General features: G+C 41.2%; 1 protein-coding gene across 4 annotated transcripts in view; it reads left to right on the top strand.

Moving 5' to 3' along the window:
- GOLPH3L (golgi phosphoprotein 3-like) overlaps positions 1-12,147 on the top strand; it is a 50,174-nt gene that overhangs the window by 17,054 nt on the left and 20,973 nt on the right. The window lies entirely within an intron of this gene.

The raw sequence follows: 12,147 nt of genomic DNA, 5'->3' as shown, positions 1-12,147 counted from the left end.
AGGATGGTCTCGATCTCCTGACCTCGTGATCCGCCCGTCTCGGCCTCCCAAAGTGCTGGGATTACAGGCTTGAGCCACCGCGCCCGGCCTAAATGGTCATTTTCTTATGGCCAAAGAGACTTTAGTTGAATGCTGAGCATAAATAGCCACTTACATGCTTTAAAGTAAATATCTGTAGGATAGCCTTAAACTTTCAAAGCAGTAGTTTCTTATTTTTAGACTTGAAAATGATCAGTTGAATCAGCTCTTACAAACTGAGCAACCAATGGCCTGACCTTAGTTGTTGGAACAAGAGGGCACTGAAAAATGTTTCCTGGAAGAGAGCCTAACATAGTATTCTTAGTAATCTTTGACTTTTGTTTCAGTGGCCTCACACATAGGATGAAAAAAAGTAAATACGATTGTTCACTATTTTCTTACTTAGATAATGTACCATCCTTTAAGAAATAACTATTAATTTACTTGGGGATATAATCCGGGGGATAGAAAACCCACTTGATATCTGAATCAGTTCTGTGTGGCTTCTAGGGATTTTAGATGAATTATTGAGGTGTAGAGGAAGGGTAACAGTTTATTTTGTTTTCATATACCTCTCTCTGGGTACTGGTGATAGTTCCAGAGTTGGAAATACATAAAAGAATTCTTGCAGTCTTAGATTTGCACTCTTTGCCATTGATACCTCCTTTCCATTCCCATTTTTGCTTCTTTATCTTATTACCTCCAATCTAAACTGTTGCAGAAGCATCCTATTGAAACTCGCTACTTCTCTGGATTTTGTTCCCTCTGCTAAATAAGGAATCATTTCTGTGGAGTCTAGCTCTTAAATTAATCTGAATTAGGATTTGATAAAAATTTAGCAATAATTGCCGGGCGCGGTGGCTCAAGCGTGTAATCCCAGCACTTTGGGAGGCCGAGACGGGCGGATCACGAGGTCAGGAGATCGAGACCATCCTGGCTAACACGGTGAAACCCCGTCTCTACTAAAATATACAAAAAACTAGCCGGGCAAGGCGGCGGGCGCCTGTAGTCCCAGCTACTCGGGAGGCTGAGGCAGGAGAATGGCGTAAACCCGGGAGGCAGAGCTTGCAGTGAGCTGAGATCCGGCCACTGCACTCCAGCGCGGGCAACAGAGTGAGACTCTGTCTCAAAAAAAAAAAAAAAATTTAGCAATAATCATTTTATTCTTTTTTTTTTTTAATAAAGACAGAGTTTCACTGTGTTAGCCAGGCTGGTCTCAAACTCCCAGGCTCAAGTGATCTGCCTGCCTCAGCCTCCCGCAGTGTGGAGATTACAGGCGTGAGCCACCACACTTGGCCTTTTTATTTTTTTTTTTTTTTTGGTAACAGTCTCCACTCTGTTGCCCAGGCTGGAGTGCAGTGGCACAAAGATGACTCACTGCAGCCTCCCACTCTTGGGCTCAAGGGATACTCTGACCTCAGCCTCCCAAATAGCTGAGACTGCAGGCGTATGCCACCATGCCTGGCTAATTTTTTTTATTTTCTTGTAGAGACAGGGAGTTTCACTTTGTTGTCCAGGCTGGTCTCTAACTCGTGACCTCAAGCAGTCCTCCTCCTTTGGTCTCCCAAAGTGCTAGGATTGCAGGTGCGAGCCATTGCGCCCAGCCCATTTTGTTATTTCTAACCAGCTTTAAATTTTGGCTAATTAACTTTTGAGATAAGATTTGTGGCTGCATGCAATTAAGTTTTGGGGGGTCTTTCATTTTGGTAATAGGTGAGGAACTTAAATGTCTGCCAGAAGACGAAATTCTAGATTTCATTTTCAAGTTTAATATAGAATTTCTGCCTAGTAGAATAGTGAGAAAACTGTGCTGTGATTTCTGAGCTTCTGTACATTGTTATTTGGGTAGTGCTTTGGGTTGGTCAAGTAGAATACTGCACACATACTACCACTGCCCATTCTATGTATGCATCTAATTGTATTATTTATGCTTATGTGACAAATCTTTCTCAGCACTATCACCCTTTTAACGTTTTCACTCATAAGAAAGATTTAAAGGAATAATACAAGTCTTAAAATTGTAAAGGTTCACACAAACTTATTTTTCCTGTTTGTTTTAGGGAAAAATGCTCTTGATAAAGAGTTTAAGGAATAGAGGGAAGTATAATTAACAACATAAAAAAAAAGAAGTCTTACTTCCCAGAAATACTGTAAATATTGTTAAACTTTTGTTTGTTTGTTTGTTTTTGAGACAGAGCCTTGCTCCCTCGCCAGGCTGGATTTTGGGTCACGGCTCACTGCAACCTCTGCCTCCCAGGTTCAAACAATTCTCCTGCCTCAGCCTCCCGAGAAGCTGGGACTACAGGAGTGTACCACCACGCCAGCTAATTTTTTGTTTTTACTAGAGATGGGGTTTCACCATGTTGGCCAGGATGGTCATCTTGATCTCTTGACCTTATGATCTGCCTGCCTCAGTGGCATGAGCCACCGCACCAAGCCAAACAACAGTTTTTAGTTTAAAACATTCGTTTTTTCAAAATTACAAATATTTCAGGCATACAAAAATGTGTAAAAAACAATATAATAAAATCTCATGTAACCAGCATCAACTCTCTATGCATACATTCAGATAAAGTAGAACAGATCTGGTGAATTATAGTTATAGAATAGAATATACATATTATGAGTCTCCACAGAATAAAAGTTATAATTTTAAAATTGGGAAGTAAGGTAATAAAATATGGGAAAGATATTAACTTGTATCTTTCATAATAAGGAGTAACTTAGACATTATCTAAAATTGAAACATCTAGGTTTTAAAAATGACCCCAACCTCTTAATAATCTCTTTTTTAAATCTTAAAAAGGAATTTATAGGACTTTTTTTTGGTTTTTTGTTTGTTTGTTTGTTTTGTTTTTGAGATGGAGTTTTGATCTTATTGGCCAGGCTGGAGTGTAATGGGGCGATCTTGGCTTACTGAAACCTTCGCCTCCCAGGTTCAAGTGATTCTCCTGCCTCAGCCTCTCGCGTAGCTGGGATTACAGGTATGTGCCACCACGCCCAGCTAATTTTGTATTTTTAGTAGAGACGAGGTTTCTCCATGTTGGTAAGGCTGGTCTCGAACTCCTGACCTCAGGTGATCCGCGCATATCAGCCTCCCAAAGTGCTGGGATTACAGGCATGAGCCACCGTGCCCAGCCACATTTCTCTTTAAAAAAATTTTTTTTTTTTCCTTTTGACTTGATAACCTATAGCCAACATCGTAACATATCTCTTATAATAAAGAACTGTTTGAGGCCAGGTATGGTGGCTCATGCCTGTAATCCCAGCACTTTGGGAGGCCGAGATGGGAGGATCATGTGAGTCTATGAGTTTGAGACCAGCCTGGGCAACACAGTGAGATCCTCATCTCTAAAAGAATTAAAAAATTAGGTGGGCATGGTGACATGTGCCCATAGTTCCATCCACTTAGGAGGCTGAGGTGGTAGGATTGCTTGAGCTGGAGAGGTAGAGGGTGCAGTGAGCTACTGTTATGCACTCCAGCGTGGGCAATGGAGCGAGACTCTGTCTCAAAAAATAAATAAATAAGTAGGCCAGGCATGGTGGATCACGCTTGTAATCCCAGCTACTCAGGAGGCTGAAGCAGGAGAATTGCTTGAACCCGGGAGGCGGAGGTTGCAGTGAGCCAAGATCGCACCACTGCACTCCAGCCTGGGTGACAGAGCGAGACTCCATCTCAAAAATAAATAAATAAATAAATAATAAAATAAAATTACACATGTAGCCTGGCATGGTGGCTCACACCTGTAATCCCAGCACTTTGGGAGTCTGAGGTGGGCAGATCATCTGAGGTCAGGAGTTCAAGACCACCCTGGCCAACATGGTGAAACCCAGTCTCTACTAAAAATACAAAAATTAGCCAGGCTTGGTGGCAGGTGGCTGTAATCCCAACTACTCAGGAGTCTGAGGCAGGAGAATTGCTTGAACCCAGGAGGTGGAGGTTGCAGTGAGTCAAGATCGAGCCATTGCATTCCAGCCTGCTAGCCTGGGTGACAGAGCGAAACTCTGTCTCAAAAAAAAAAAAGAAAAATAGAATGTATGAAATACAGAAGATTAAGTGTGGACTTTGGCTCCAGATTCAAACAAAGCAACTGTAAAAAAAATTTACTAAACAATTGATGGAATATGAAGGCTTACTGAATATTTGATAATATTAAGGAGTTCTTATTGGGTTGTTTTAGGTATGATATTGGTATTACAGTTCTTTTTTTAACAAAAAATCCTAATCTCTTGGGGAGAATATGCAGTATTTTTTGGATGAAATGATATAGTAGCTGGAATTTGTACAGAAATAATCTGGGTTTGGGGTGGGGTGGGTGGTAAAGATGAAAGATTATATTGATAACTGTTGAAAGTAGGTGATGGCTACATAGAGCTACATAATCTCTCTACTTTGTGTATGTTTGAAACTGTTGGCTGGGCATGGTGGCTCAGCCTATAATCTAGCACTTTGAGAGACCAAGGCGGGAGCATCACCTGAACTCAGGAGTTGGAGACTAGCTTGGGCAACATCGTGAAACCTTGTCTCTGCAAAAAATACAAAAATTAGCCAGGCATGGTGGCATGCGCCGGTAGTTCCAGCTACTCAGGAAGCTGAGGCCAGAGGATTGCTTGAGCCTAGGAGGTTGGGGCTACAGTGAGCTATGTTCACACCACTGCACCTCTACTGCAGCCTGGTTGAGTGACAAAGGGAGACATAAAAAAAGGAAAGGAGGGAGGGAGGAGTTAAATTAAAAATGTGAAAAAAAAAAATTGGGATTGTGTTTTCTTACCACATTATTCAGTTTTAGACAGTATCCTACTGACTCCCTGTAGTGAAAGCTGCTGAAATCAGTACTCTCACAGTTTCTTCTATTTCTGCTCCTCAATACTTTTTTTCTTTTTTCCCCCTGGAGACAGAGTCTCTCTTACTCTGTCACCCAGGCTGGAGTGTAGTGGTGCAATCTTGGCTCACTGCAACCTCCACCTCCCAGATTCAAGCAATTCTCCTGCCTCAGCCTCCTGAGTAGCTGGAACTACAGGCACATGCCACCACACCTGGCTAATCTTTTGTATTTTTAGTAAAGATGGGGTTTCAACATGCTGTCCAGGCTGGTAATATTTCATTGAGGTTTATAACATATATATCATACTGTTGTTCCATAATTCACACAAACCTTTGCTATGAAGGAATGCCCCAGAATTGGGGTTGGAGAGAAGGAGATGGGAAAATTGGTTGATGGGTAGAAGATACGTGTATTTTATGTATACAGAAAAGTTTGGTTGTACATATACCCATATGATCACAGGGTGATGGAATTTATGGGTGATTTTTATGAATTTTTTTGTTTTCAAATGTTCTACAATGTGTATATGCTAGTAATCAAGGGGAGAAAAGCTATTTGAAAACAAAAAAAAAAATCTACACTTACCTAGTTTTGCTCTTCTAAGGTTTGAACATAACATAATTGCTTGTGTTTTTAAGTCAATTTTAAATCATTGGAAGCCAGGCCACGTGGCTCACATCTGTAATCCTAGCTACTTGGGAGGCTGAGGTAGGATGATCACTCGAGGCCAGGTCTTCAGCACCAGCCTGGTCAACATAGCCACACTCTATCACTACAAAATTTTTTAAATTAGCCAGACGTGGTGGTGCACACCTTTAGTCCTAACCACAAGGGAGGATAATTCAAGCCCAGGAGTTTGAGGCTGCAGTGAGTCATGATTGTGCCACTGTACTCCAGCCTGTATGACAGAGTGAAACCCTGTTTCTCTCTTTTTTTCTTTTGAGACAGGGTCGCACTCTCTTGCCCAGGCTGGAGTGCAGTGGCATGATCACAGCTCACTGCCGCCTTGACCTCCTGGGCTTGAGGGATCCTTCCACCTCAGCCTCCTGAGTAAGTGGGACTACAGGCATGCACCACCACGACTGGCTAATTTATTAAAGTTTTGGCCGGGTGTGGTGGCTCACACCTGTAATCCCAGCACTTTGGGAGGCCAAGACGGGAGGATCACAAGGTCAGGAGATCGAGGCCATCCTGGCTAACATGGTGAAACACCGTCTCTACTAAAAATACAAAAAATTAGCCGGGTGCGGTGGCGGGCACCTGTAGTCCCAGCTACACGGGAGGCTGAGGCAGGAGAATGGCGTGAACCCGGGAGGCGGAGCTTGCAGTGAGCCAAGATCACGCCACTGCACTCCAGCCGGGGCCACAGAGCCAGACTCCGTCTCAAAAAAAAAAAAAAATTTTATATAGATGGGATCTCAGTATGTTGCCTAGGCTGGTTACGAACTTTGGGCTCAAGTGATCCTCCTGCCTCAGCTGTCCTCCTGCCTCAGCTTGGCAAAGTGCTGGGATTATAGGTAGGAGCCACCATACCAGGCCAAGACCTCTTCTCTTTAAAAAAAAAAAAAAAAAAAAAGGCCGGGTGCGGAGGCTTACACCTGTAATACCAGCACTTTGAGAGGCCAAGGCAGGCAGATCACCTGAGGTCAGAAGTTCGAAACTACCCTGGCCAACATGATGAAACTCTGTCTCTACTCAAAATACGAAAAAAAAAAGAAAAAAAAGAATTAGCTAGGCGTAGTGACGTACACCTGTAATCCCAGCTACTCAGGAGGCTGAGGCAGGAGAATCGCTTGAACCCAGGAGGTGGAGATTGCAATGAGCTGAGATCACGCCACTGCACCCCAGCCTGGGTGACAGAGAGAAAGACTCCATCTAAAAAAAAAAATTCTCCCATTCTGTGGGTTACGTGTTCACTCTAATGATAGTTTATTTTGCTGTGTAGAAACTCTTTTAACAAACATGTGAAAACTTCTATATTCAAAAGTACTGCCTCTTTTGAAGTTGTCCCTTAAGATGGCTAAATACTTATTGTAGTGATACTATAATTGGTCAAAATATGCTTGGAAATATTTGGACTACCATTTATAGATATATTGCTTTGAGAATCCTTATATAAGGAAAAATGTCTTTAGGGGATGGATTTTAATTTCTGAAATTTCCATAAGTCATTCAGAGTCAAACTAAATATAAGTAGATGAATACATTGATAAATATTTTATTGTTAAAAAAACAACGTTGAGTTGTGGGGAGATAGACTTAGAGCCTGGACATGTTTTCAATTTTTTTTCTTTTTTTTTTTTGGAGATGGGAGTCTCACTTTGTCACCCAGGTTGGAGTATGGTGGTACAATTTCAGCTCACTGCAACCTCCACCTCCCAGGTTCAAGCAATTCTCCTGCCTCAGCCTCCCAAGTGGTTGGGACCGCAGGCGCACCCGACCAGTTTTTTTTGTATTTTTAGTAGAGACGGGGTTTCACTGTGTTGCCCAGGCTGGTCCTGAACTCCTGAGCTCAGGCAGTCCTCCTACCTTGGCCTCCTAAAGTGCTAGGATTACTGGCGTGAGCCACCGAGCCTGGCCTGCTTTCAAATTTTTCCTCCCACTTCTCAACTTTCTCTTTGCTTCTGTTTTATTTTGTTTTTTGTTTTGTTTTTTTGAGATGGAGTCTTGCACTGTCACCCGGGCTGGAGTGCAATGGTGAGATCTCGGCTCACTGCGGCCTCCGCCTCCTGGTTCACACGATTCTCCTGCCTCAGCCTCCCAAGAAGCTGGAATTACAGGCACCAGCTACCACGCCCAGCTAATTTTTTGTATTTTAAGTAGAGACAGGGTTTCCTATGTTGGCCAGACTGGTCTCGAACTCCTAACCTCTTGATCCACCTGCCTCGGCCTCCCAAAGTGCTGGGATTACAGATGTGAGCCACTGTGCCCGGCCTTTCTTCTGTTTTCTTTGGACAATGTGTAGCAATTAAAATTCCTTTTTCCGGCCAGGTCACTCCAGCCTGGGTGACAGAGGGAGACTATGTCTCAAGAAAAATAAAAAATAAAAAATAAAAAAAATTTTAGGGTAAAACAATTAATGATATTTTTACTGACCAGAATGAGATTTAAAGCTTATATAGGAATTCAGAGATGACCAGCTGCTTTCCTTTATTTTGCATTTCCCTTTCACTGACAATGCATTAGCATGTTGTTTTTATTTGCTAAACTTTTGATAAGAAAAAAAATAAAATAAACAGAAGCCCTGCAAAAATTAATAAACTGATCATTGTAACTGACTTTGCATCTTTCTACCTGTCTTTTAAAATGAACCTGAAAGGATATAATCTTCATTTCATTCATTGAGAAATCCTGTCCTTTTGCCTGTATTTATAATCCATTCCTCACGATCAGGCTGAAATTATCTGTTAAACCAGAACCATGTCAGGTCACAGTTCTTCATTCTCCAATAGGATTAAACAGAGTGGGCTTTTAATGCTTGATCTATTTTATAAAATGTCTTGGCCAGGCACAGTGGCTCACGTCTGTAATCCCAGCACTTTGGGAGGCTGAGGTGGATGGATCACCTGAGGTCAGGAATTCAAGACCAGCCTGGCCAACATGATGAAACCCCATCTCTACTAAAAATACAAAAATTTGCCGGACGTGGTGGCAGGCCCCTGTAATCCCAGCTACTCAGGAGGTTGAGGCAGGAGAATCGCTCGAACCCAGGAGGCAGAGGTTGCAGTGAGCCATGATTGTGCCACTGTACTGCAGCCTGGGTGATAGATTGAGACTCCGTCTCAAATACATACATACATACATACATAAAATGTCTTTATGAGCTGTGTGGAGATGTAGAAATAGGAATTGGAGTTTCGATGAATCACATTAATTTTTAAAAGAGGAATTTACATCAAATCCTGAACACCAATCTTTTAATAGAGTGATTCAAGGACAAACAGTACACTAACTTTTCTTAGAATAATTTTTTAGGAGGAAAAAAATAATAAAATTAGTTTTGCTTGTAGAATTTTTGATAACCCTGAAGATCATTATACTTTCATTGGACTTTGGAATTGGGCAGATGTAAAAGAGTTCAAAGCGAATGATAACATTCCTTCTCTCATGGAAGGTGAAGCAATTTTAATGTTAAATCTTCAGACTTGGGGAGATGGAGAGGTTCTTTTTTTCTGAAAATTTTTCTTTTTTAAGTGATATTTTCTCACTGTAGATAATTTGGAAAGGTTTAAAAGCCATTTTTTAATGTAGACATTATTTTATATCATTGTAATAATCCTGGATACTCAATTATATATCTGGCTATTTTTCACTTAACTTTATCACAAGTATTTTCTAATGTTATTTTAAAAACTCCTTATGAGCATAGTTTTTTTTTTTTTTGAGACAGAGTCTTGCTCTGTTGCCCAGGCTGGAGTGCAATGGCCGGATCTCAGCTCACTGCAAGCTCCGCCTCCCAGGTTCACGCCATTCTCCTGCCTCAGCCTCCTGAGTAGCTGGGACTACAGGCGCCCGCCACCTCGCCCAGCTAGTTTTTTTTGTATTTTTTTTAGTAGAGACGGGGTTTCACCGTGTTAGCCAGGATGGTCTCGATCTCCTGACCTCGTGATCCTCCCGTCTTGGCCTCCCAAAGTGCTGGGATTACAGGCTTGAGCCACTGCGCCCGGCCGAGCATAGTTTTTAAGGATGCTTTAAGTTGTTTTGTTTTCTTTCCTCTTTTTTTGCCAAGCAGGCAACTTTTAAGATCTTTAACCTTCAGAGTTGTTCTGAAAGGTGTGTCTTCAAGGAAGTTTGAATAAGGAAGGGCACTTTGAATACTTGACTCAGTGGAAATTCAGCATGAAGTGTTGACTGTCTGAATTTATTGAATTCCCATTGTGCAATCTTTAAAGTTTAAATATATGTAATATTCGACCTAGAATTTTCTTCTAGATATTCAACAGACATAAATACACAAATGAATACTTCTTTACTTTTTTTTTTTTTTGAGATGGAGTCTTACTCTGCCACCCAGGCTGGAGTGCAGTGGCACGAACTCACCTCACTGCAGCCTCTGCCTCCTGGATTCATGGGATTTTCCTGCCTCACCCTCCCGAATAGCTGGGATTACAGGCACGTACCACCATGCCCGGCTAATTTTTTTGTATTTTTGGTAGAGACTGGGTTTCACCATGTTGGCCAGGCTGGTCTCAAACTCCTGACCTCAGGTGATCCACCCACCGTGGCCTCCCAAAGTGCTGGGATTACAGGCTTGAGCCACCACACCCAGCCAACATTTTTTAATAATAGCAAAATACTGTAAGCAACCTAAATGCACATCAGTAGGGACTTGAATAGATAAAATTATAGTGCATCTAAAATGCAATACTATGCAGCCATTACAAGGGATGAAGAAGTATATTTACTGATGTAGAATGATATCCAAAATAATGGGTTAATGAAAAAAGTTACCACTCAGTGTAATGCTATTTCTATAAATAATATTAATAAGTATCAAGATAGAATATGTATATAAAAATCTAGAAAAGTACCCATTAAACTGTTAATGGTGATCCTCTAGAGGGGATAAGATTCTAGAACACTTTCACTTTCTAAAGTATACATTTCTATAATGGGATTTTTCTTTCTTTTTTACAATTTTTTTTTTTTTTTTAAGATATAGAGTTTCAATCTTGTCGCCCAGGCTGGAGTGCAATGGTGTGATAGCTCACTGCAACCTCCGCCTCTGGGGTTCAAGTGATTCTCCTGCCTCAGCCTCATGAGTAGCTGGGATTACAGGCGTCCATCACCACGCCTGGCCAATTTTTATATTTTTAGTAGAAACGGGATTTCACCATGTTGGCCAGGCTGGTCTTGAACTGCTGACCTCAGATTATCTACCCACGTCAGCCTCCCAAAATGCTGGGATTACAGGCGTGAGTGACCCCGCCCATCCTACAGTTTTTTTGTTTGTTTATTTGGTTGACGGAGTTTTGCTCTTGTTGCCCAGGCTGGAGTGCAGTGGTGTGATCTCAGCTAACTGCAACCTCCACCTTCCAGATTCAAGCGATTTTCCTGCCTCAGCCTCCTGAGTAGCTGGGATTACAGGCACATGCCACCACTTCCAGCTAGTTTTTGTATTTTTAGTAGCGACGGGGTTTCGTCATGTTGGCCAGGCTGGTCTCCAACTCCTGACCTCAGGTGATCCACCTGCCTTGGCCTCCCAAAGTGCAGGGATTACAGGCTTGAGCCACCATGCCTGGCCTACAGATGTATATTAAAGTCCACTATGTGAAGATCTGATTCTGCAAATCCTCTAAGATTCTCCTTTAGTCATGAGACAATGTGCAGTTCCATCTGTGTTGGGTAGGTCCTAAAATTTTCTTTAGATAGCCTTTGGTAATGAAATTTAATGATCAAATGGTGAACTTTAGTATGTACTTGCTAGGTCTTCCTGCTGAGACATACCAAAGCATTGGCCCTTTAATATAGAATCCTTATTATGAATGGCTGGAGAATTCACTTAGATACACTAAGAGGAAAATGACCTTTAAATATAAATAATTGTATTTTCCCTTGCCTCCAGGCTATTCTGCACCTAAATTTGTTTCAGTCTGTTCTAAGATATTACTGTAGATGACAATATTATAGTCTTTATTGGTCATCTGTACCCACAGTACAGGAGGACATTTACTGTCATGTTCTCTCTTTTCTCAGTTATTTTCTTTTTCTAAATCCAGTCTCTTGTAGTTGTACAGGTATTTGTTTTATAATTATTTTCTTAAAACTCTACATATATGTTTTTATACTTTTGTCTATTATTGCATATTCTTAATAAGTTAAAAACTCATTTGGAAAGTTGTATATGTTTTGAGATGCTACAATAGGAAAGTGTGACATTCAAAAATGTAGTTTCTTTATCCTGATCTTCATCATTTCTTTATACTGCTTCTCATTTATAGTTTTGTTGACAATCTCATGTCACTGTCACTGAAACAGAAGTTATATGGTTAGGAGGAAATGAGACAATAAAGGAAAACTTTCTTCCAGTTGCTTTAATATTGGCTAAAATGTTTACATACCTGTTAAGATTTATTACCAGAATAAATTATGCCTACATAATTATGTGTTCTGAAGTAAGTTATAGTTTAACTTTAATTAGGTAGCTAAACTATAAAAAAAAAAAGTGTTAACCTAAAAAAAAATAGCCTAACCCTTCCTTAAAGAGGAGTCACAAATATGAATTGGGGCCAGGCGCAGTGGCTCACACCTGTAATTTTAGCACTTCAGGAGGCCGAGGTGGGCATATCACTTGAGCCCAGGA

The sequence above is a fragment of the Colobus angolensis genome, unplaced genomic scaffold (assembly GCF_000951035.1).
Source record: "Colobus angolensis palliatus isolate OR3802 unplaced genomic scaffold, Cang.pa_1.0 Scaffold169, whole genome shotgun sequence".
NCBI classification, from domain to species: Eukaryota; Metazoa; Chordata; class Mammalia; order Primates; family Cercopithecidae; genus Colobus; species Colobus angolensis.
Note: the sequence above shows the minus strand (reverse complement) of the source record. Positions and strands in the feature narration are given on the sequence as shown.